This window comes from Hippocampus zosterae, chromosome 15, assembly GCF_025434085.1.
Source record: "Hippocampus zosterae strain Florida chromosome 15, ASM2543408v3, whole genome shotgun sequence".
Taxonomy (NCBI): Eukaryota; Metazoa; Chordata; class Actinopteri; order Syngnathiformes; family Syngnathidae; genus Hippocampus; species Hippocampus zosterae.
Genome location: NC_067465.1, coordinates 2,507,367 through 2,528,048, shown reverse-complemented (window position 1 = coordinate 2,528,048; position 20,682 = coordinate 2,507,367). Strand labels below are relative to the sequence as shown.

The window sequence follows — 20,682 nt, the reverse complement described above, 5'->3', positions numbered from 1 at the left end:
GCAAAGTATTATTTCCACGTTAAGAGTGATTTATCAATCAACTGTGCCAGGTGTATCCTCCGAAGCGGCTCGGGGTATTCACGTCTCCCGACGGACCTCCTATGAACTCAGCTGCGGGCTATAATTTTAACGATTCCAAAGTTGCCGCGCGCGCGGATGCTTTGCTAGCTTGCGTTCTAGCACCCGATACCCCGAGGCAAGCTGACAAAATGTTGCCGCTCAGGTGAAATGATTTCGCCAGTTGAACGGGAGCAAACGGCTTTGAGGGCCGCTATTTTTTCACACAGAGGTGACACCATCTCCCAAAATGTCAGCGAGACAAGGCAGATAGCGGAGTGGAGCTCATTTTCTTTCGACTGGCATCCTGCTGTACTTTTCCGTGTCGCCCCAGCCTCCTCCCCCCCAACACCGTTCTAATAAAACATCTGGGATAAATGCGACTATTGCAGGCAGAGCCCTGTCATAAAAACCTGGCGAGGGGAGGCACAAAATCGTTACGCGGGCGGGGGGGCCATATTCCAAATTTCACAACGGCTCGGCTGTCCTTTCCTCAACTGATGCCGTGAAAGCATCTCTCAGCCAAAGGTCAAAGGGCAGATTTTGTACTGCAGCTGGCCTGAACCCTTTCCCATTAAGGCCTCTCTTGCGATTTAGGTTTACGAGCGCCGGGCAGCTTAAATTGGGCCTCCCGTCTAGCGTTAACGGCAGCAGTAAATGTCGGAGCCCCTTTGCAGCCGCAATCAACACCTGCGAACAGAACGGATGGGAGCGAGCGAGCAGGCGGGCTCCCGGAAAGCTGCCGGTGTTGACTATAGCCGCTTCGCTTCAGAACAAAGCCGGTCGGACTGCCGGGGCTCATTTTGGCAGCGTCCGATACGTTGGATGATTTGGCTGCCGTGATGGCGACAGATCCTCATTGAACATTCGTGTGATTTTTGTCCTGTTCTTTTCTCGGCGTCCGATTCAGAAGCGCTTGTTACTCAGTTCCCAGATGGTGAGGATGAGCCCAAACAATTACCATTCAAATCTGCCACCGGCAACTGTTTGTCGAGGGGCGGGGGGATCCTCAATCGCCATATTTGCGTTGAATGAAATATCTACTTTGACGCTCAACGCCTGGATCATGTCGAGACCTGAGCAGATATTTGGAAGTATTTTCGCAACAGTGGAAGCCAGCGCAGAACCGCGAGCACCTGAGAACGGGATAAATGCTTATAGAAAATATACCGTGGGAAACATTTCCAATAAATTATAGTAAAGCGGCACTGGAACTGCAACATTTGCAGTTTTCAACCAAAGGTGCCCTTCGTTTGGGTTCAGATGTCGGTTTCTATGGTAACACCATCCAACAGGGGACCTCTTGGGGTCAGTGGATGCTCCTTTTTCTCGTCTTTGCTCGGCTCTTGACATTTACGCCGCCTCAACGTGTACCTGGCCATCCCAGAAGATTTTCTTCAGCTTGTACGTTTTCTCACCCGATTGATTCGGCCCGCTTTGATTCAGGTCGTGTCTCATGTCTGATCGGTTCCGTCTCAAGTATGCACATGTCCGGTCTCTTGAAGAGCTGAAGGGATTTTTAGCTAATTCGGTAAGACAATTGAAAATTGTCAAAATTGATTTCGGCTTCCGCAAATATGCCTTCAATTCATCCGATTACCACGAATGAAATTACCGCATTTCATAATGGCATTAGCGTGCAGCCAGACGATTAAAAAAGAAAAAAGTTGATTAAAATGTGAATAGTAAATTAAAAGAAAAGCGCATAGGATTTATTCAACTGGAACTACTTGGATAGAAATGGCAAATTAACAAATGGCCAGATGGTAATTAAATACTAAAAGCTGCCGCGCAATGAACTTTTGCTTATTGGACAATGTATGGCTGCGAAGCTACAGTTTAAAATAAAGACGAGGGAGATTTTGGCAGCGTACCCGCAATTACGCAAAACATGTATTTCATTTACTAAATGAATGTCCGCGACTAATTGATGAGGAGTCGCAGTATAGTCGTGAGGTTAAATGACATTTTGTTTCATGGAAAAATGCGGATGGCAGGGGGGGGTGGAGCCATGCCAGTTTTCACAACAGCAGTAAATCAATCCGCCGTTGACGTTGGGGACGGGCGGCGAGTCAAATGCCTCACCATGCACAAAAAGTGTGCGGCATAAATCTGGAGATGGTTTATGGATGTGTCAATTAGACGGTCACTTTTTAACTCGACAAGGAATTGGATGTTCTGGCCTCTGCTAACCCGGTTTAATCCCACTCCCCGTGGCGTTCTGAGGGTTGGACGAGTCGCTCAATTTGCAGAGGAGAATACTAATTGCGGTCAAACAGCCACCTGCCCGCGCGGCTCCACCTCGGCAAGGGTTGCCGGGTCAAAACCCCAAAGATTAGGCTCGGTCTGAATCTCAAATGCGCTCCGCTCAATCGCTTTTTAATTCCTAAAATGCGTGACTAATAGGAAGCAGACTTCCCAACAAAGCGCCCCTCCCACCCGCCAATCGACTCAAAGGACTCGAAGTGGATGGCAATCCAAAAGTCACGGACGGCAGCTGAGAGCTGTTACCCGAATAAACCAAGTACCGTTGCCAAACCTCCGTTAATTGACGATTTACACTACAAATTGCCACAATTAGTTGATATGTACGCACATAAAGTTTACGCGGCGCAAAATCATGGCCATCGAGCGGATGCGTAACACCACATCAGTCGCTATTGTAGCTTTTATTTTATGCGCCTTATAATGCGCTGCCCCTTATATATGAAAACAGTTTAAAAAATAGGCCGTTCGTTGAACGTGGGCCTTATACTCCGCAGCGCCTTAAATAAAAATACGGAAAATACGGTAACATAACCCTACATAGACGCGCTTTACAGACTGGCTGCAGCTCTTTTTTTTACGCTGTCATATGTTGACTTGCTGCTAATAAAAAAAAAAATCAAAAGGACGCAATGACTTTATTCTAAAAAGGCATAACTCGGCGGCCCGGTAGTCCAGTGGTTAGCACATCGGCTTCACAGTGCAGAGGTACCGGGTTCGATTCCAGCTCCGGCCTCCCTGTGTGGAGTTTGCATGTTCTCCCCAGGCCTGCGTGGGTTTTCTCCGGGTGCTCCGGTTTCCTCCCACATTCCAAAAACATGCATGGCAGGCTGATTGAACACTCTAAAAATTGTCCCTAGGTGTGAGTGTGAGCGTGGATGGTTGCTCGTCTCTGTGTGCCCTGCGATTGGCTGGCAACCGATTCAGGGTGTCCCCCGCCTACTGCCCGGAGACAGCTGGGATCGGCTCCAGCACCCCCGCAATCCTAGTGAGGATCAAGCGGCTCGGAAGATGAATGAATGAAAAAAGGCATAACTCTGATCAGTCTCTCGGAAACAAATAAACTTCAAACTACTGTACATTAAGAAGTAAACACCAAAGCGTAAAATGTGACGACGCATTATAAGGATGCGACTAAATCTCTTCACAGAAGCAATGTGAATAAATTCGAGATGCGTTACACTTGGTCAGGCTCTCGCTGGAACTGGAAAAGAAACCCCGTCAGCTTCAGACTTCAAAGTCGGACAACCTAAGTGCAATATCCCGCCATCTCGCCTGCTCCGCGCTGCATTTTGATGATCTATCAGTGTGAAGACTGAGTTGTCGTGGTGACACGACCGCCCCGCCGCCTGATGTCTGTCCAATGAAAACACAACACTGCCCGTTGCCTCGGGACTTTAACGATCCAAAGACTGACACACACACACCCACATTATTGATCACGGTCACATCAACCAACAGACTGGAAACTAGCCTCCAAGCATGGCAAAATCAGGACATTGATGATTTGTTAGTCAATGCAGACAGCACACATACACACACACGTTCAAATCCCCAGTACACCCGCCCACCCTCCCACAAACACATTATTTGACCGATATAGAGTCACAAACAAGGAGTTCTTGTCTTTTATTTTTTTCCCCCCCCCGCCTTTTCTTTTTTAATTATGTCTGGCACCGGACAGTTGGTGTCCAGACGAGTCCCTGGCAGAGGAAAGAGTGTGAATGGCTGACAGGAGAAAGAGAGAAAGTGAGAATGGAGCATGGCAACCAGCAAAACATTCAGGCCCAAAAGGAGTGAACCTCGTGAACCTTACAATTTGTGCCCCGGGGGGTCGCCGTCGGTAAAAGAAGGAACAGACCATAAAATATCAGCAAATGAAGCAATTCGTTTTGGCCAAAGAGGAACTCCAAAAAAAAAAATTTTTAGTCGCCAGAGTGAGCGATTTGGCGATTTGGGTGGGCTGTCTGGTGCTCGTCTGTCCGAGAGAACAAATGATGTGAAAGAAGGAGAAGAATGCATTCATGATCCGAATCCACGACGAGAGAGGACATATTTGTGGAAAAAACTGTCAAATGTAGACTGTTCCATGTTCGGCTAATGTGTACCTTCACCGAATTTCAGGCACGGCTGCAACTTGCCCGTGTACGACGCGCGCGTTCCACCAGAAATAACATTTATCCAATTTGTTTAATGCCATTCTGCTCCCATTCCATTCTCATCGCAAACATGCTGAGGCCGACCACGCTTCAAATGAAATCGCATGCGACCGAATCCACTTTGGAAGGACATTTGCGAGATGGCTAGCTTAAATGCTACCTTGATCAGCTCAAACATTTTCCATTCATTCATTCATCTTCCGAGCCGCTTGATCCTCACTAGGGTCGCGGGGGGTGCTGGAGCCTATCCCAGCTGTCTTTGGGCAGTAGGCGGGGGACACCCTGAATCGGTTGCCAGCCAATCGCAGGGCACACAGAGATGAACAACCATTCACGCTCACACTCACACCTAGGGACAATTTTGAGTGTTCAATTAGCCTGCCACGCATGTTTTTGGAATGTGGGAGGAAACCGGAGCACCCGGAGAAAACCCACGCAGGCCCGGGGAGAACATGCAAACTCCACACAGGGAGGCCGGAGCTGGAATCGAACCCGGTACCTCTGCACTGTGAAGCCCACGTGCTAACCACTGGACTACCGGGCCGCCACATTTTCCAACGTTAACCTTTTTTTGGGGGGGGGGAACTCTTTCACCTTGACTATTCTCCGCGGGTCGTATACTGATGATTCAAGCGGAACGCTTTGGTCAATCATGCCAACCTTTTGTTGTCGACTTATTGAACGACGGCCGTTTTGTTCAAGACGGACATTCTACAGTCCGCGGCAAATCAACCATTGGCAAACTTTCAAAGCGGCTCCCTCCAACGTTACAATGAGGCCGAAAGGAGGAAAAGAGCATCGGAGTTGGCGCTTCTCAAGCTTATGTCGCAGGACACGGCGCTTTCTTTTTGTTTTGAGCAACTCACAACAGCTGCTTCTCAAACGGTGAAAGAAGTGTATTGGTTGTACAGACGACAGAAACATTTCAATAGCGCAAGGCAACACTTGCTTCCGTTTGGATTTTAAAACAAAAATTTGTCACACATGTATGCACAGCGTAGATCCACAAACACTTTATGATCACTCCAATTATGTCGCGACTGGGCAAGATGAAAGACTTGGAACCGAGTAATGACTTCACTCGACTCGACTTGATTTGCATAATTTTTTTTTTCCTTTCTCCGCAGTAACTCGCGGGGGGGCTCCATTTAGACTTGAAGATTGTGACTTGAAACTTAATTTTGATTTGCATGGATGTGATTGATCACCTCTGACGAGTAACGAAATTGAAAGGTGGGCAAAATATGACCACTAAAAATAAGAAAAATGTCACACACAAAAAAAACCATAAAATTTCGAAAGAGGGACTCAAAAATCCTTCCGCAAGTGAGGAACGGCCTTCATAAAAGGAGGCAGTTGATAATAAGCAGGTGCTTGAAGGCGAGGCAGGATTTATTCAAATTCAAATTTCAAATTAGACCGCAACCTAAATGGAAAAGTCGTCTGTTGCACAACCCTTAAAAGCATCACTTACGCTTAGTGATCACCCGATCAATCATTTCTAAGGAACAAATACGATATTCTCTATTACACTTTTACCACTCGAATCGCAGACTACATCTTCTCAATACACTTCTAAGCACATAAAAAAAAAACAATATTCACTGCGGATGACATATTGAAGCCCTGACTACAAAGCTACAATTCAAGATTGCCGCACCCAAAAAGCCACCACACAAATCTTAACATGACTAAGCAAGTGATTAGCATATCGTTTCACATGACATACTCAAAGCAACGATAATCTCCGTTGCTTCCGTCACGCTGTAGAGGAAGAAAACGGGCGCCGCTCAGCAACGCATGCAACAACAATGAGTCCATCCACCACTGGCGATTTAAGTGGAATCGACTTCTGCTCGTTTCCCCAAATTACCCGTATCTGATTGGCCCACCGCTGCAGGGGCAACAGGAAGAGCGGCGTTCGTTTCCGCACGTACACGCCCTCCGTTTCTCTGCGGGGGAAATCAATGATGTCTGCTTAATTATTGGGTGAATTTAATCAGCAACAGCAGTACTTACCGCCGTGTGACCTAGTAGCTGTCAGGAAGTCATTCGCATCCCATTGGTGGTGCGCTTGGCGTCGGCACCGTGATCAACAGTCGAGCTTTCAAAGACGCGGGGGAGGAAAAAGTGCTGAAAAGCGCGTATGTCCGTTGTCTGAATGTCATGAACGCATACTAATGATCTCACGTTTACCCGTTGACGCTAAACGATGAACATTTGTTTTTCTTTGTCTACCACTGACAGTGGGAGACGGCATTGATGGATATATTTTTAACAAAACAACAATATTAGCCGGTAGTCCAGTGGTTAGCACGTCGGCTTCACAGTGCAGAGGTACCGGGTTCGATTCCAGCTGCGGCCTCCCTGTGTGGAGTTTGCATGTTCTCCCCGGGCCTGCGTGGGTTTTCTCCGGGTGCTCCGGTTTCCTCCCACATTCCAAAAATATGCGTGGCAGGCTGATTGAACACTCTAAATTGTCCCTAGGTGTGAGTGTGAGTGCGAATGGTTGTTCGTCTCTGTGTGCCCTGCGATTGGCTGGCAACCGATTCAGGGTGTCCCCCGCCTACTGCCCGGAGACAGCTGGGATAGGCTCCAGCACCCCCCGCGACCCTAGTGAGGATCAAGCGGTTAGGAAGATGAATGAATGAATGAACAATATTAGCCCCGATTATGCTAAACGCATCCATCGTGAACAAACTCGGGGCAGCAACTCACGTAGCTACACAGGAAATGATATTTCCCCAGGCTACCGTCGGCTCTTTATAGCTCATTAACAAAGCGCTCAACTTATTCTATTGGGGCACAGAGGACAGATTGGCCGGGGATCCGATGGTTGAGTCGAGTCACTATTTCAGAAAGCAAGGGGGGGGGGGGGGAATAAAAAGGACACAAGGAATGGGATTATGAACAGAAGTTTGGGACTTCCCTCGGTGAGCCACTGATGGATGTTTGACAATTGCGTAAATCCTCCATTAATGACAGTTCTACACGGCAGTCATCGAATCAATCCCGTGTTCTTCCATCACGGTTTGGTTTGGGGCCGCCACAAAAAAAGGACAAAATCCGACTTCAACGGACAGTTAGGACGGCAGAAAAAAATCGTTGGCACCGCCCTACCCACTCTTGAGGACTTGCACACTGCAAGAATCAAGACAAGGGCACGGAAAATCCTCCTGGATCCCCCGCACCCTGCCCACCACCTTTTTCAGCCACTCCCCTCAGGCAGACGCTACAGATCCCTGCGCACCAAATCCAGTAGACACTTAAACAGCTTCTTCCCTCTAGCCATTAACTCCTTAAACAGTCACTGACGAAGTCACTCTTCTTGCACCACCAAATGGTACTACAAAACTACTGGTTACTCTAAAATGGTTCAATGATTTTGTTGTTTACGATTATACTAGTGCCAGCGTGTTATACCGGAGACAAATTCCTTGTGTGTTCTACATACTTGGCCAATAAAGATGATTCTGATTCTGATAATAAATAGGAGAAAGTCACTGCAACTTTCACGTCTTGGGGCTATCCAACAGCGTTTTTTTCAAACGGGCTGTTTTGGGGTAGAATTGGTACATTGGAAAAAGGGACGTCAACTCGACTCTGGTCACCTTTAGTGTACATGACAAAATATCGCAAGTTGTTGAACACAGAGTGGTCACCCAACTATTTATGCCCTAAATCGGAGACACAGCCAGCCAGAAATCGCATTGTTCTCTGGGGATGCAAAGCCACGTTTTTTTTTTTCCCAAGATGCAATAAAGAGAAGGTCTCCGCCTGCCAACCACAGTCGTTGGGGTGTAATCATTCATTCATTCATTCATTCATTCATTCATTCATTCATTCATTCATTCATCTTCCGAGCCGCTTGATCCTCACTAGGGTCGTGGGGGGGTGCTGGAGCCTATCCCAGCAGTCTTCGGGCAGTAGGCGGGGGACACCCTGAATCAGTTGCCAGCCAATCGCAGGGCACACAGAGACGAACAACCATTCACACTCACACCTAGGGACAATTTAGAGTGTTCAATCAGCCTGCCACGCATGTTTTTGGAATGTGGGAGGAAACCGGAGCACCCGGGGAAAACCCACGCAGGCCCGGGGAGAACATGCAAACTCCACACAGGGAGGCCGGAGCTGGAATCGAACCCGGTACCCCTGCACTGTGAAGCCCACGTGCTAACCACTGGACTACCGGGCCGCCCACTGGGGTGTAATCACCCGCTTCAATATTACATTCACTTGTAACAATGGCGTGAGAGGCACCTGCGGGTCAAGACTGGTTTTGTTGTTTATTTGTTAGGGATTAAATTATTCAGTCTCTTTGTAAAGGGGGGGGGGGGGCGACAGATGATTTCATAAGCCTATGCCTCTGTTTCGACGTCTTTCAACCCATCTCTTTTGGTCTGAAATATGACCACTTCTGATCTCACCAGACTGAGTCTTGACAGTGGTCGTTTGGTTTCCTCAAAATATGCATACGGTACATTCGGGCAATCTTCACTGTACTTGACAGCAGACGCAAAATTTGTCATACGGGTGGACCAACTTTTGTCTCAAGGAATTACCTGGTGGTACCGGATTGTTGCGTGCGTTAAAAATCCTTCTAAATTTTGTAGCTGGACCTGATATCTAATACCAGACATCTGCATATTCCTTCAGTCACTCCTTTGCTCCTCATCCATATTGCTCTTGTTGTATCTGGAACGAAATGCCTCGCTATGGTAACCACGGTGTTCTGAGGGCCTCCCTCAGGTGCCAATGCTCTTTCCCTTTGGCCCGAGGGCTGTTGGAAACATTATCAGCTGCGTCTTGCAGGGTTCTGATAATGTCTGGGTGGCGTCAGTCAAAAGGTAAGTCAGGGCACAGGCGACAGCTGTCCTATCTGGCTTACATGGGTGTATGCAAATGAATTGATAACGCCTGCTCGGAAGAGGTGCAAAATGACTGAAGAGGACCGCGGCGGTCCAGTTGCGATCGATTTAATGCCCTGAGAATGAAATGATAACAATCACTGGTCATCAAAAGCTCAAATCATCTTTCCCCATTGAAATGAATGAATATGTCATTAATGTGTTCCAGAAAGAAAAAAAAAAGTTTTAAATTAAAAATAACACTCTAAGATTGCACTTCATAAAAAAAAACAGTAATGACACAATTAAATAGAACATAAAGGTTTTGCCCAATTTTCTGCTTCAATTCAATACTGTCGGTTATTGAGTGTGATCTGGTCGGAGGAGACAGTCACAGTTCTTCATTAATATTTGAAGTTATTCGCAGAGAATACATGCCCGTGAGTATTGTAATATCTGTTTACATGCGTTGATCTAATTTTTCTGTTCAAATATCTGCTGCCTAAAAGATTATAAGAGTGCAACACTGATGCTCCCTTGAGCACGTCGCTGGCTTTCCTCATTACGTGTTAGCATAAAGCTAAACGCAGATAAAGGCAATGCGATGTGATTGTTTTAACCACACCCCCCATTTGGCAGAGTTTAATTATTCAGCAAACTTCAAAAGGGTGCGGCAATAAACGGCTTGAAGCCGAGTTTTGAAAAATCGCTCGCCGTACGCTGAACTGCCGCATGTTGTAAAGTGAAGTCGAGTCGACTTCACCGCCACCACACAGCGCTCCATCGCTCACGTCAACCCGAAATGCAATTCAAGGTTAAAAAGACTCATGCAATGCATCCATTTGTGTTCGTCAATATCAAGGTCATCTACGATGTGGACAATGTCGGTGGTCATGTTGACTAACGATGACAGGGACAGAGCCGGCGTGCGGCAAGAGGAAATGAATTGACGTCGGATCGTTTCAAATGTATTGCTCAGCAATACCTCATATGTGGCCATCCACGGTGGAAACGTGATTAAGTTCAGCGGAGCCAATTATTGGGTATATCTTGCAAACCAGGCGACAACAGCTCTGTTTTGCATATTAAGTGAAAAAGCTCATCAGAAAAGGAATTTTCCATAAAAGTATGCAAATGGAACAATCGGAGCAGCTATAATTGCTGCAGGTGTGCGCGGAATCCGATATAGTCGCCACGTGTGAGCGACAGACATGTCAAGTTAATGACGCCATTGGTGGTAATTGGACGACAGATGGAAAGACCACGTAAGGCAAATAGCGGGTGCAATTAACTTGTATGTGTGTGTGTGTGTGTAAAGGTGCTGATTTGATTGGTCTGCGCATCCCTGGTCCGATTCAGGAGCGTTCTGTCAAATGAGCCTTCATCCCATCATTGGGTAGGTACAGCGGTTCCGAGAATCGCAAAGCAAGCAATTGGGGCCTTCCCGGGCTCTGATGCAGCAACCTTAACGAGCACTTCTACTGAGATAATGAACCCCCCCCCCCTTTTTTTTTTTTGTTTTTTTTTTGCAAAAGGTGCTCCCTCATTAGCTGTTTTGATGATAGTGATAAGGACCGTGACCACAGCCATGCATTAAGCTGGCCAGAACTCAAGTACGATAGCGATTCAGCCCTTTCGTCAAAGGTGGGGAAAAATGACCCATCTGCAGACTATCGAGGTACCAACGCGTCGACTGCGTGCGATATATAACCGTCTATCGTTCATATTGTTATGTTGCTGTATGGCAAGTTGGTGACCTGATTTTTCAAATCCCCGCGCACCCTTTGAGAAAAATAATTTTTTGATCTGCTATGTCGACTGGCGTACTGTGACTAAGAGACAAGGTACTGCATTGTGAAAATACAGTACGTCGTGAAGAGGTCAATGAAAACAAGACTTTCTGAATTACTTTGACGAGTGTGCAAGCGAAGCAAAGGCTTGTGGGAGTTACAAGCGCACAACCCAAACACCGACTTGACAGTTTATTAGCCTTCGGAAAGTTTTTTTTTTTTTTTGACAGTTTGAGAGGGTAATTAGTTGAGGAGACAGCTTGCAGTGAACCTTTTCATTTGAAATATCGTATCATGGTGAATATCGACTCCCTTTTTGAGGGCATGAATCCAATATTAAGTACATCTCTCTTCCTATAAGAGCAAATAAATTATTCAATAGCTACTTTTTTTTTTCAAACACCTAAAGTAAACTATTTTCTTGGCGTGTTTTGCCGATGTGAATTTGGACTCACCTGCTTATAAAATTCCATAAAAGGAGAACGTGTCACGTTTGCGCGGTGGTGGTGGTGGTGGTGGACCCCAAAAAGTAGGCAGGAGCAGGTTGTACTTGAAGAAGTGTATTGAAACATTCATTCATTCATCTTCCAAGACGCTTGATCCTCACAAGGGTCGCGGGGGGTGCTGGAGCCTATCCCAGCTGTCTTCGGGCAGTAGGCGGGGGACACCCTGAATCGGTTGCCAGCCAATCGCAGGGCACACAGAAACGAACAACCATTCGCACTCACAATTTAGAGTGTTCAATCAGCCTGCCACGCATGTTTTTGGAATGTGGGAGGAAACCGGAGCACCCGGAGAAAACCCACGCAGGCCCGGGGAGAACATGCAAACTCCGCACAGGGAGGCCGGAGCTGGAATCGAACCCGGTACCTCTGCACTGTGAAGCCGACGTGCTAACCAATGGACTACCGGGCCGCCTGTATTGAAAAAGAGAAAACTAAATCCAAAACAAACATAGTCCAAAGTAGCAAAACAAAAAAAAAAAAATCACAACTGAAGCTAAAACAGAACCACGACCAAAACAACCCTGACAGCAGCAGACAAACGGCAACAAACAAACACGACAGAAGCCAAGAGCAAACAATGACCCAACAATGAGTGCTCGGGCTGGGGGTCCTTTTCAAGCACTAATTACATAACCAACAGGTGTGCAGCTGCAGGGGGAGCCCTACAGTGCCACCTGTTGGTCCCAAACCGAATCATGACAGTACATTTAGATAAGCAGCAAAATGGCGTGGCGATAGCTGTTCCGACTGAAAAGCTTGGCATTATACCAAACCAGTCTCGTATCAAAAAAGGAACCGTGGCGCACCGCAGTGCAGATGTTGTATAAACGGAACCAAAGCATTATTTACACGTCGGCTCAAGGCGTCACTTAAGCGTATGTGAACATCCTTCGCAGGTGACCCGCAGGGGGCTTCACCACCTGAACTTTCTGCTCTTTACTTCACAGTCGGAGAGGGAAAAGCACAGAGTTGAAGGTCATTTGAAACGTCTTCCTCATTGGATGCACACACGCAACACGCATTTCAACTACAAGCACACAGTCGCACCGGGGGAATTTATGCTGCACGGTCAACATCTCGAAAAAGCACACTTCTGAAGGCAGCGGTTGAAAGATAAGCAAGACCTTTCCGGACTATTTCGCAGCCCGGTTCCTCAGGTGGGAGAGGAAAATAGAAAGCAGGATGGGGGGCGATGCATGAACAGCGCAGGGGATGCGTGGAGAGTCGGCGAGAGAACGCGAGCAGGGTGAAAAGAACAACGGAAATGTTCCGAGGCGCTTCGAGTGGAAGAACTCCAGTTTGGTTTCGAGCGACTTGCCTTAATGAGGAACATTAACGCAGCTTGCCCAGATTTGCTAAACGCTGGGGAGGACTGGAAGATGACGGCTAAAAATAAAACACCTCAAGCAAATCCGGGATTCATGAAGCGGGCATTTATATTTACAGTATATAATTTTTTTTTTAAAGGGGGAAGGGGGGGTTGCATAGGCTGGTAACAGAAAGCAATGCAACAGTACATCCTGGTGGAGCCTGAAACTTGGACAAAATGGCGCCTTGACTTGAGAGTCGAAACCCTTCCAAATTCTCTCCCCATCGAAATGAAAATTCATCAATTTGTCCGCCAAATAAAACCAACAAAAATAATTGGATTGTGTTTTTTTAATCGGGAAAAATGACACTCGTATTTTGGCCCCATTCCTATTCTTTTGATCAAGGCCTTTTAAGCATTTTAAAATAATCATTTCGGAAAGGTACTCGTTATTTCTTTTCATTGCTTTTAAATGTCTTTAAATCCCGAATTCATAAATGTTTTTAAATATCAAGGTTCATCCTTTTAATCATTTTAAGAAGCTACTTTATTTTCTTCTTTGAATGTCTTCAAATGATTTGTAAATGATTTTACAAAGAAGTGCCCCGTGGGCACTTAGAAAAGCAATTTCAGTCAACAGCAGGGGGCGACACTGCATAAAATAGCAACCTCCTCGCGGGGCTGCACATTAATCTTAATTCTTAAGTCAAGTGAACAGTATTTATAGAGCACATCAAACAGCCATCACTGCATACAAAGTGCTGTACATGGAGCAATTTAACATGCACAATAAACAGTAAGACAAATCGGTAATAAAAGGCGGTAGAAAGCACCAAACAGTAACATCAAGAACAAATCTAAGCCCACAAACGCAATATTTATAAGAACAGCGTTTAGACGAGTGGGACCAGATAGAACATATCGCAAAAAAATTTCCCGATTTGACTTCCGCTATGAAGACTACGCTTGATTTATCCGCACATAGCCATGGAATGACTCGAATAAGAATTTCAGCTGACGTCCAACATGGGCCATTTGCCTCAAAGGAAGAGAAAAATATCGACTGTCAAACTCTGCTCTCCTCCACATATTTCTTTTTTTGTTTTTTTCCTCCTCCCAAACGGGGAGTTCACATTTTAAGATTCTCGAAGGCTTTTCCGTCTTCACTCAATGTTCGCGCACAGCGAAGCCAAGATTCCAACAGCAGCCCACACTGTCGTCCCGCTTCCGTGCTTCAGGGGTGATGTACAGTCCTCGTTTGTCAAATTTACAGCATTCAGCCAAACAAGACAATCCCTGGCCAGTGCACACTGCAAAGGCGCTGTTCCTTTCAGTTCTTTTGTCAGCTTCGTAAATTGGTTTTCTTTCTTTATTATTTTAGTGGGATGGGGGTGGAGGGGGGGGGGGTACTGTGGAAGGCCCCAGGCTTGCGATGTGATGAGACGAGCATAATCGCTACATTCATCCTTGCGCCACTAATAAAGCGCTTTGTGGTCAAGATGTCAATGGCCAAGAACTGTGTCGTTTACCGAACGCATCTCTTTAAAGATATATAGCGCGTAACACTAAACATGACCGAGCAATGATTTGATGTAGTTCCACAAGGAGCACATTTTCATTCTTTTTATTTTTTTTAATTATTATCATTGTCTGGACACTCTGTACACCAAAGCAATCATGAGATCCTATGAAAAATCAATCTATTTAATTAACATTTACACAGTATCATAAATAATTCATTCATTCATTCATCTTCCGAGCCGCTTGATCCTCACTAGGGTCGCGGGGGGTGCTGGAGCCTATCCCAGCCGTCTTCGGGCAGTAGGCGGGGGACACCCTGAATCGGTTGCCAGCCAATCGCAGGGCACACAGAAACGAACAACCATTCGCACTCACACTCACACCTAGGGACAATTTAGAGTGTTCAATCAGCCTGCCACACATGTTTTTTTTTGGAATGTGGGAGGAAACCGGAGCACCCGGAGAAAACCCACACAGGCCCGGGGAGAACATGCAAACTCCACACAGGGAGGCCGGAGCTGGAATCGAACCCGGTACCTCTGCACTGTGAAGCCCACGTGCTAACCGCTGGACTACCGGGCCGCCCATCATAAATAATGTAAAAAGAAAATAGCAAGAATAATAATCATACTGCATAATTCAACTGGTGAGTGAACCGAGAGAAGCTGTTTTTTTTTTGTTTGGTGCTGTGTTATGCAATTTTTTCTCACGTAAAAAAAAAATCTGGTTTTCTTTGATCACAATAAAGGTCAGGAAATAGCGATGTAAACCACAGTGGACAAAAAAATGATTGTTGTATTTCCAAATACTCAACTAAATATTTTAGATGGAGTCCACGTTTTAAATTAACAATGGATGAACACACACACGCAATATTAATTGCTGAGACATTCTAAATTAAATTAGCCAGGTGGTGAATCAGTGATTTAATTTTAATAAGCACTGAGGAAAATTGTGAATTAATTGTTGCACGAACATCTGAAAGCGTGGCCAATGTTTTCCGCCTTCTCGTTGAAGCTTCTGAATAAATCTGAACGGTATCCGACGGATGCTGCAGACACTCATGAAAGGCGGCAAGGTCCGCATTTAACGGTCTAAGCTAATGGCAAGTAATGACGGTGGCCTAGTTAGACCAATTAACACTGAAGGAAGGGAAACGAAACAATTTTTTTTCCAGGAATCATGTCAGTTAATGACCAAATAGACCATGTGCTGAGGCCGATTCCATAAAAAAAAAAAAAAACTGCCCCAGCAACTAACCCTTGAGCTCCGTGCAGTGAGATTGCTTCATTCCAGTCATTTTAAATTAAATAATCCAGCGGAACCTATAAAGTAGAACACAATCCTTTCTGAAACACAAGTTGCCTTCCAGTTTGTCAAGTGTATATTAAAACTACAAAAACAGAACTCCGGGGCAGCCCATGCAAGATCTGAAACGGTGGAGATCCATCACAGTTTGAAGACTATACTCGACGGAGTAGAAGCTGTAGCGAAAATAATGACTGGGTACTCCAGAATGGTGACTCATAATGGAGAGTGGACATATGAATGTTTTACTGAGTGTGACGGGGAGGTGAGGCTCTTCACATTAAGACCAAGCGCAACTGACTTTACGGTGCACATTCTGTCGACCAAACTTGTCGCTTTAGGCGTATCGTTGTTGCATCGCATTCTATTTCCAGTTTATGGCTATCGTCACAGTTTTCTTCTTAGCTTAAAAAAAAATTTTTAAATTCAACTTGTTAAGTTTGGTGGGGGGCGGCCCGGTAGTCCAGTGGTTAGCACGTCGGCTTCACAGTGCAGAGGTACCGGGTTCGATTCCAGCTCCGGCCTCCCTGTGTGGAGTTTGCGTGTTCTCCCCGGGCCTGCGTGGGTTTTCTCCGGGTGCTCCGGTTTCCTCCCACATTCCAAAAATATGCATGGCAGGCTGATTGAACACTCTAAATTGTCCCTAGGTGTGAGTGTGAACGTGGATGGTTGTTCGTCTCTGTGTGCCCTGCGATTGGCTGGCAACCGATTCAGGGTGTCCCCCGCATACTGCCCGGAGACGGCTGGAATGGGCTCCAGCACCCCCCGCAACCCTAGTGAGGATCAAGCGGTACAGAAGATGAATGAATGAATGAATGAATGAAAGTTTGGTGGGGTGACAATTGGACCCACATTTTTGTGCTACTACCACCACTGATGACAACACAGAACTTTTCTAGCAAACATTCACAAAATGCCAGGTAAAGTTAGCTCGTGTATATCACAGCCAATGTGACCTTCAAATTGACAGAACGGGCTATTTGATTATTCATCGCATTAACATTGCTCTCAACGAGGCATTTAATGAAAATATGTTTTTTTCTCCAGATTCGGTTAAGTGGTGTACACGCGGCAATAATGAATTCAAGCACACGCTCCCAACCCAAATCAAGGTCAACCAAGGCCTGTTAATTGGACGCCCAAAAATGATCTGTATGTAGAATCTGTGATGATTGTGAAGTGGAGCGCCCAGGAAGTAACCCGAAGCTGACTCTGTAGTCAGATTTCCTGAATCGTGGATTCACCGGTTGTGTTAAATGTTTGACAATGTGCCTCAAAAGTCATTCGCCACACTAAAAATGTGTTTTGCACTGGTGATTTAGTGACTGGATGACGTAACAGTAAGCCGAGCTACTGCTCTTCTCGTCTTTTCTAGCTTTTGGGATGCACTGTGCTGCCCCTCACAGGTTAGTCTCGGTACTACAAGTGATATCTGGCTCTGAGACTTTGGACTGTCCGAGGAGATACAGTATTGTGTTTGTGGTGTGCTGTGTTGGCCATTTTGAGTATACAACATTCAATGAGATGAGTTTGTCCTTGTCTGATGTGGAGTAGTTCATATTTTTAAAATTGGTAACGATCTTCAGAAGCCCACATTAGACAGAAATTGAGAGTGAAGTGCCAGAGTCTAAAAAATGCAGTACTCAAAAGAAAAATAGATTCCGCATCGTGGCTCGATGATGCCACCATCACACTGGAGAGCGGACATAAAACTCTGCCAGGCAGAGTATGATGCAATCGAACACAAGCGCAAAGAGGTAAGAAAGGTATTGTGGCAGAAATTCACTTCTGGGAATTCTCTAGGAAAGAAACGGAACTAGTGGTGTTGTTGTTGTTGTTGTTTTATGGTGGCGTTAGACTTTCTCACTTTCACAGCTGGTATACAATTATCAATCTCAGGTTTCCACATCAGCATCACTTTTCAGGCACATCGCCACGCCCGCCCCCCCCCCCCCACCCCCCCTGCTGTGACCACGGACAATAATGCGTCTCGCTTTTCTTTGACAAATTAAACCAACTCGATAGATGGCAATAACCTTCACAGGATGGTGTGCAAGGGAAACGGGAAGGCGGGGTGGCCGGGGGAGGGGGGGGGGGGTGTCAGCTGGACAGCTTTCGGCTGAGGGAGGGGAGACCGGAACGATGCGTGTGCAGCTGGATGGCGAGACATATCAGGGCGTTTACAAAAATCGGACAGCGACGCGAGATGTTCATTTGGTGACTAGCGGGGGGGGGGAACGGCGTGCACGTAAGCCAACATTAAAAGTGTTCTTCCTGATGAGTTTGAAGATTTGCAACTCTGCCGGAGAGGCGCTTCGTCAGACTCTTCTTGCTCAGCATTTCATCATCTAACAAATCATGCTAAAGGGTGCCGAAGGTGACGTTTGAAGTGTGTACTAATGGCACAATGATCACCTTTCGGAGTTAATAAATGCACATTTCAAATGTGTTTTTCCACATGCGATACCGGGCTCCGAGTATTAAAGGTGAGTTTTGTTTGTAATTTTGGCCTTGGCTTCAACCGAAAGTATTGATTCATTGCCTTGTTTTTATTCCTTCCTCCTAAAGCCCCTTTTTTTTTTTAATCACATACAATTACACGGTCTCGTTTTACGTTGCAATTGCCATAATCGCAGGACATGGGAGAGAGAACTGCAAAAGTTGCATTTATTCATGATTTTGGACAACTCTGCTCGCCAGCCACACCATACGCTTTCCCGCCTTCTTTCCTGAGACTCGTATGACCAAACGATGCGCGTATCGAGACCATTAGACGTAGACACGGTCCATGAAGTTATCAGAGGTGGATTCTAAACTGGTGATGACACCTGAGAGCATTTGCTCAAGGCTACCAAGCGATTCTAAAACTAAGGAAATCCTCAAAAGAACGGTCAGAAAATGAAGCCCAACCATTAAACCCACCAAAGCATATATTCATTCATTCATTCATTCATCTTCCGAGCCGCTTGATCCTCACTAGGGTCGCGGGGGGTGCTGGAGCCTATCCCAGCTGTCTCCGGGCAGTAGGCGGGGGACACCCTGAATCGGTTGCCAGCCAATCGCAGGGCACACAGAAACGAACAACCATTCGCACTCACACTCACACCTAGGGACAATTTAGAGTGTCCAATCAGCCTGCCACGCATGTTTTTGGAATGTGGGAGGAAACCGGAGCACCCGGAGAAAACCCACGCAGGCCCGGGGAGAACATGCAAACTCCACACAGGGAGGCCGGAGCTGGAATCGAACCCGGTACCTCTGCACTGTGAAGCCGACGTGCTAACCACTGGACTACCGGACCACCCCCAAAGCATATAATATCTATTAAAAATTTTTTTTTTTAAACATTGCACCATGAATTTTGTGTGGGACTAAATGCCCCGCCCCCCCCCCCCCCCCCCGCTCCCCCACCTGTATTCGAAGGCAATCTTTTTCATGAAAATATATAATTAAGGCAAGCGACTGCTATTCGACAACTTAAACCTAACCCGAGCTATCCTCGCATCTCTTGCAAGGTGACCCAAATAAACAAACGTAACAGGACCAAGCCAACTTCAGACAACTTTCACTCACCTGCTCTGATGCGACTTGCCAAAAGCTTCCCCAATTCAGGCAGCTGTGCGGCGCTCACGCGCTCTCTGCCAAACAGCGGCTGGTTCACACAAGTCCCTGAGCCACTTGGCGTTTTTACGCCGACCTCGGTGTAATCGAGGCGTCGGCCGCCTCCGGTTTGTGGCGGTGCTGGGGGGGGGTTGCGGTTGACGGCGGTCCGGGCGGGTTGCGCTGGGCTCAGATGTGCCCTCTCATCTCATCCGCTCAGCTGCAGTGAAGGATGTGAAGATGAGCCCGGCGAGCTGCTTCACTTGCTCTCTTGCTGGGGAGCTGAAACGCCCCCTCCCTCTCTCTCTCTCTCTCTCTCTCGGGCTGGCAGATGCTCACTCCGACTGATGGATGCTAGCTCACCATTTTATTTTCTCCTGTTCTCCGTTGAATTCTCATGTACTTTCTCAATCTCTCTTCATGGGTGCGTGCACTGGTGTCATGGAGAGTGCAGCCTCTAGCGGCAGCCTTCCCTCCGTCGAAAAAGGTGCCTCGGGACTGCTGCTGTTCAACCCCTGGCACCTGGCTGTGCACCAACACTAGCAGGGAAAAGAAAAAAAAACAAAAAACAAAAGATGCATCATGTGATTCTAATTATGCCAAATAAGAAAAAAATAAGGGGCGGCCCGGTAGTCCAGTGGTTAGCACGTGGGCTTCACAGTGTAGAGGTACCGGGTTCGATTCCAGCTCCGGCCTCCCTGTGTGGAGTTTGCATGTTCTCCCCCGGGCCTGCGTGGGTTTTCTCCGGGTGCTCCGGTTTCCTCCCACATTCCAAAAACATGCATGGCAGGCTGATTGGACGCTCTAAATTGTCCCTAGGTGTGAGTGTGGGTGCGAATGGTTGTTAGTTTCTGTGTGCCCTGCGATTGGCTGGCAACCGATTCAGGGTGTCCCCCGCCTACTGCCCGGAGACAGCTGGGATAGGCTCCAGCACCCCCCGCAACCCTAGTGAGGATCAAGCGGCTCGGAAGATGAATGAATGAATGAATGAATGACTTGGATGGATGTAACTCATCTCAAATGTCAAAAGGTTGAACTGTTATCATCCATCCATCCATCCATCCATCTTCTACCGCTTATCCGGGGCCGGGTCGCGGGGGCAACAGCTTTAGCAGGGAAGCCCAGACTTCCCTCTCCCTAGCTACTTCTTCCAGCTCTCCCAGGGGGATCCCGAGGCGTTCCCAGGCCAGCTGGGTGACATAGTCTCTCCAGCGTGTCCTGGGTCTTCCTCGGGGTCTCCTCCCGGTGGGACATGCCCGGAACACCTCACCAGGGAGGCGTTCAGGAGGCATCCGAATCAGATGCCCAAGCCACCTC

General features: G+C 47.0%; 1 protein-coding gene across 1 annotated transcript in view; it reads right to left on the bottom strand.

Moving 5' to 3' along the window:
* Nucleotides 1–19,878, bottom strand: part of tnr (tenascin R (restrictin, janusin)) — a 111,058-nt gene extending 91,180 nt beyond the window's left edge. Inside the window, exon 1 of the mRNA XM_052087258.1 lies at nucleotides 19,339–19,878. The gene's annotated coding sequence lies outside the window, so the exon portion shown is untranslated. The remainder of the gene's footprint in view (nucleotides 1–19,338) is intronic.
* Between the last annotated feature and the right edge of the window lie 804 nt (nucleotides 19,879–20,682).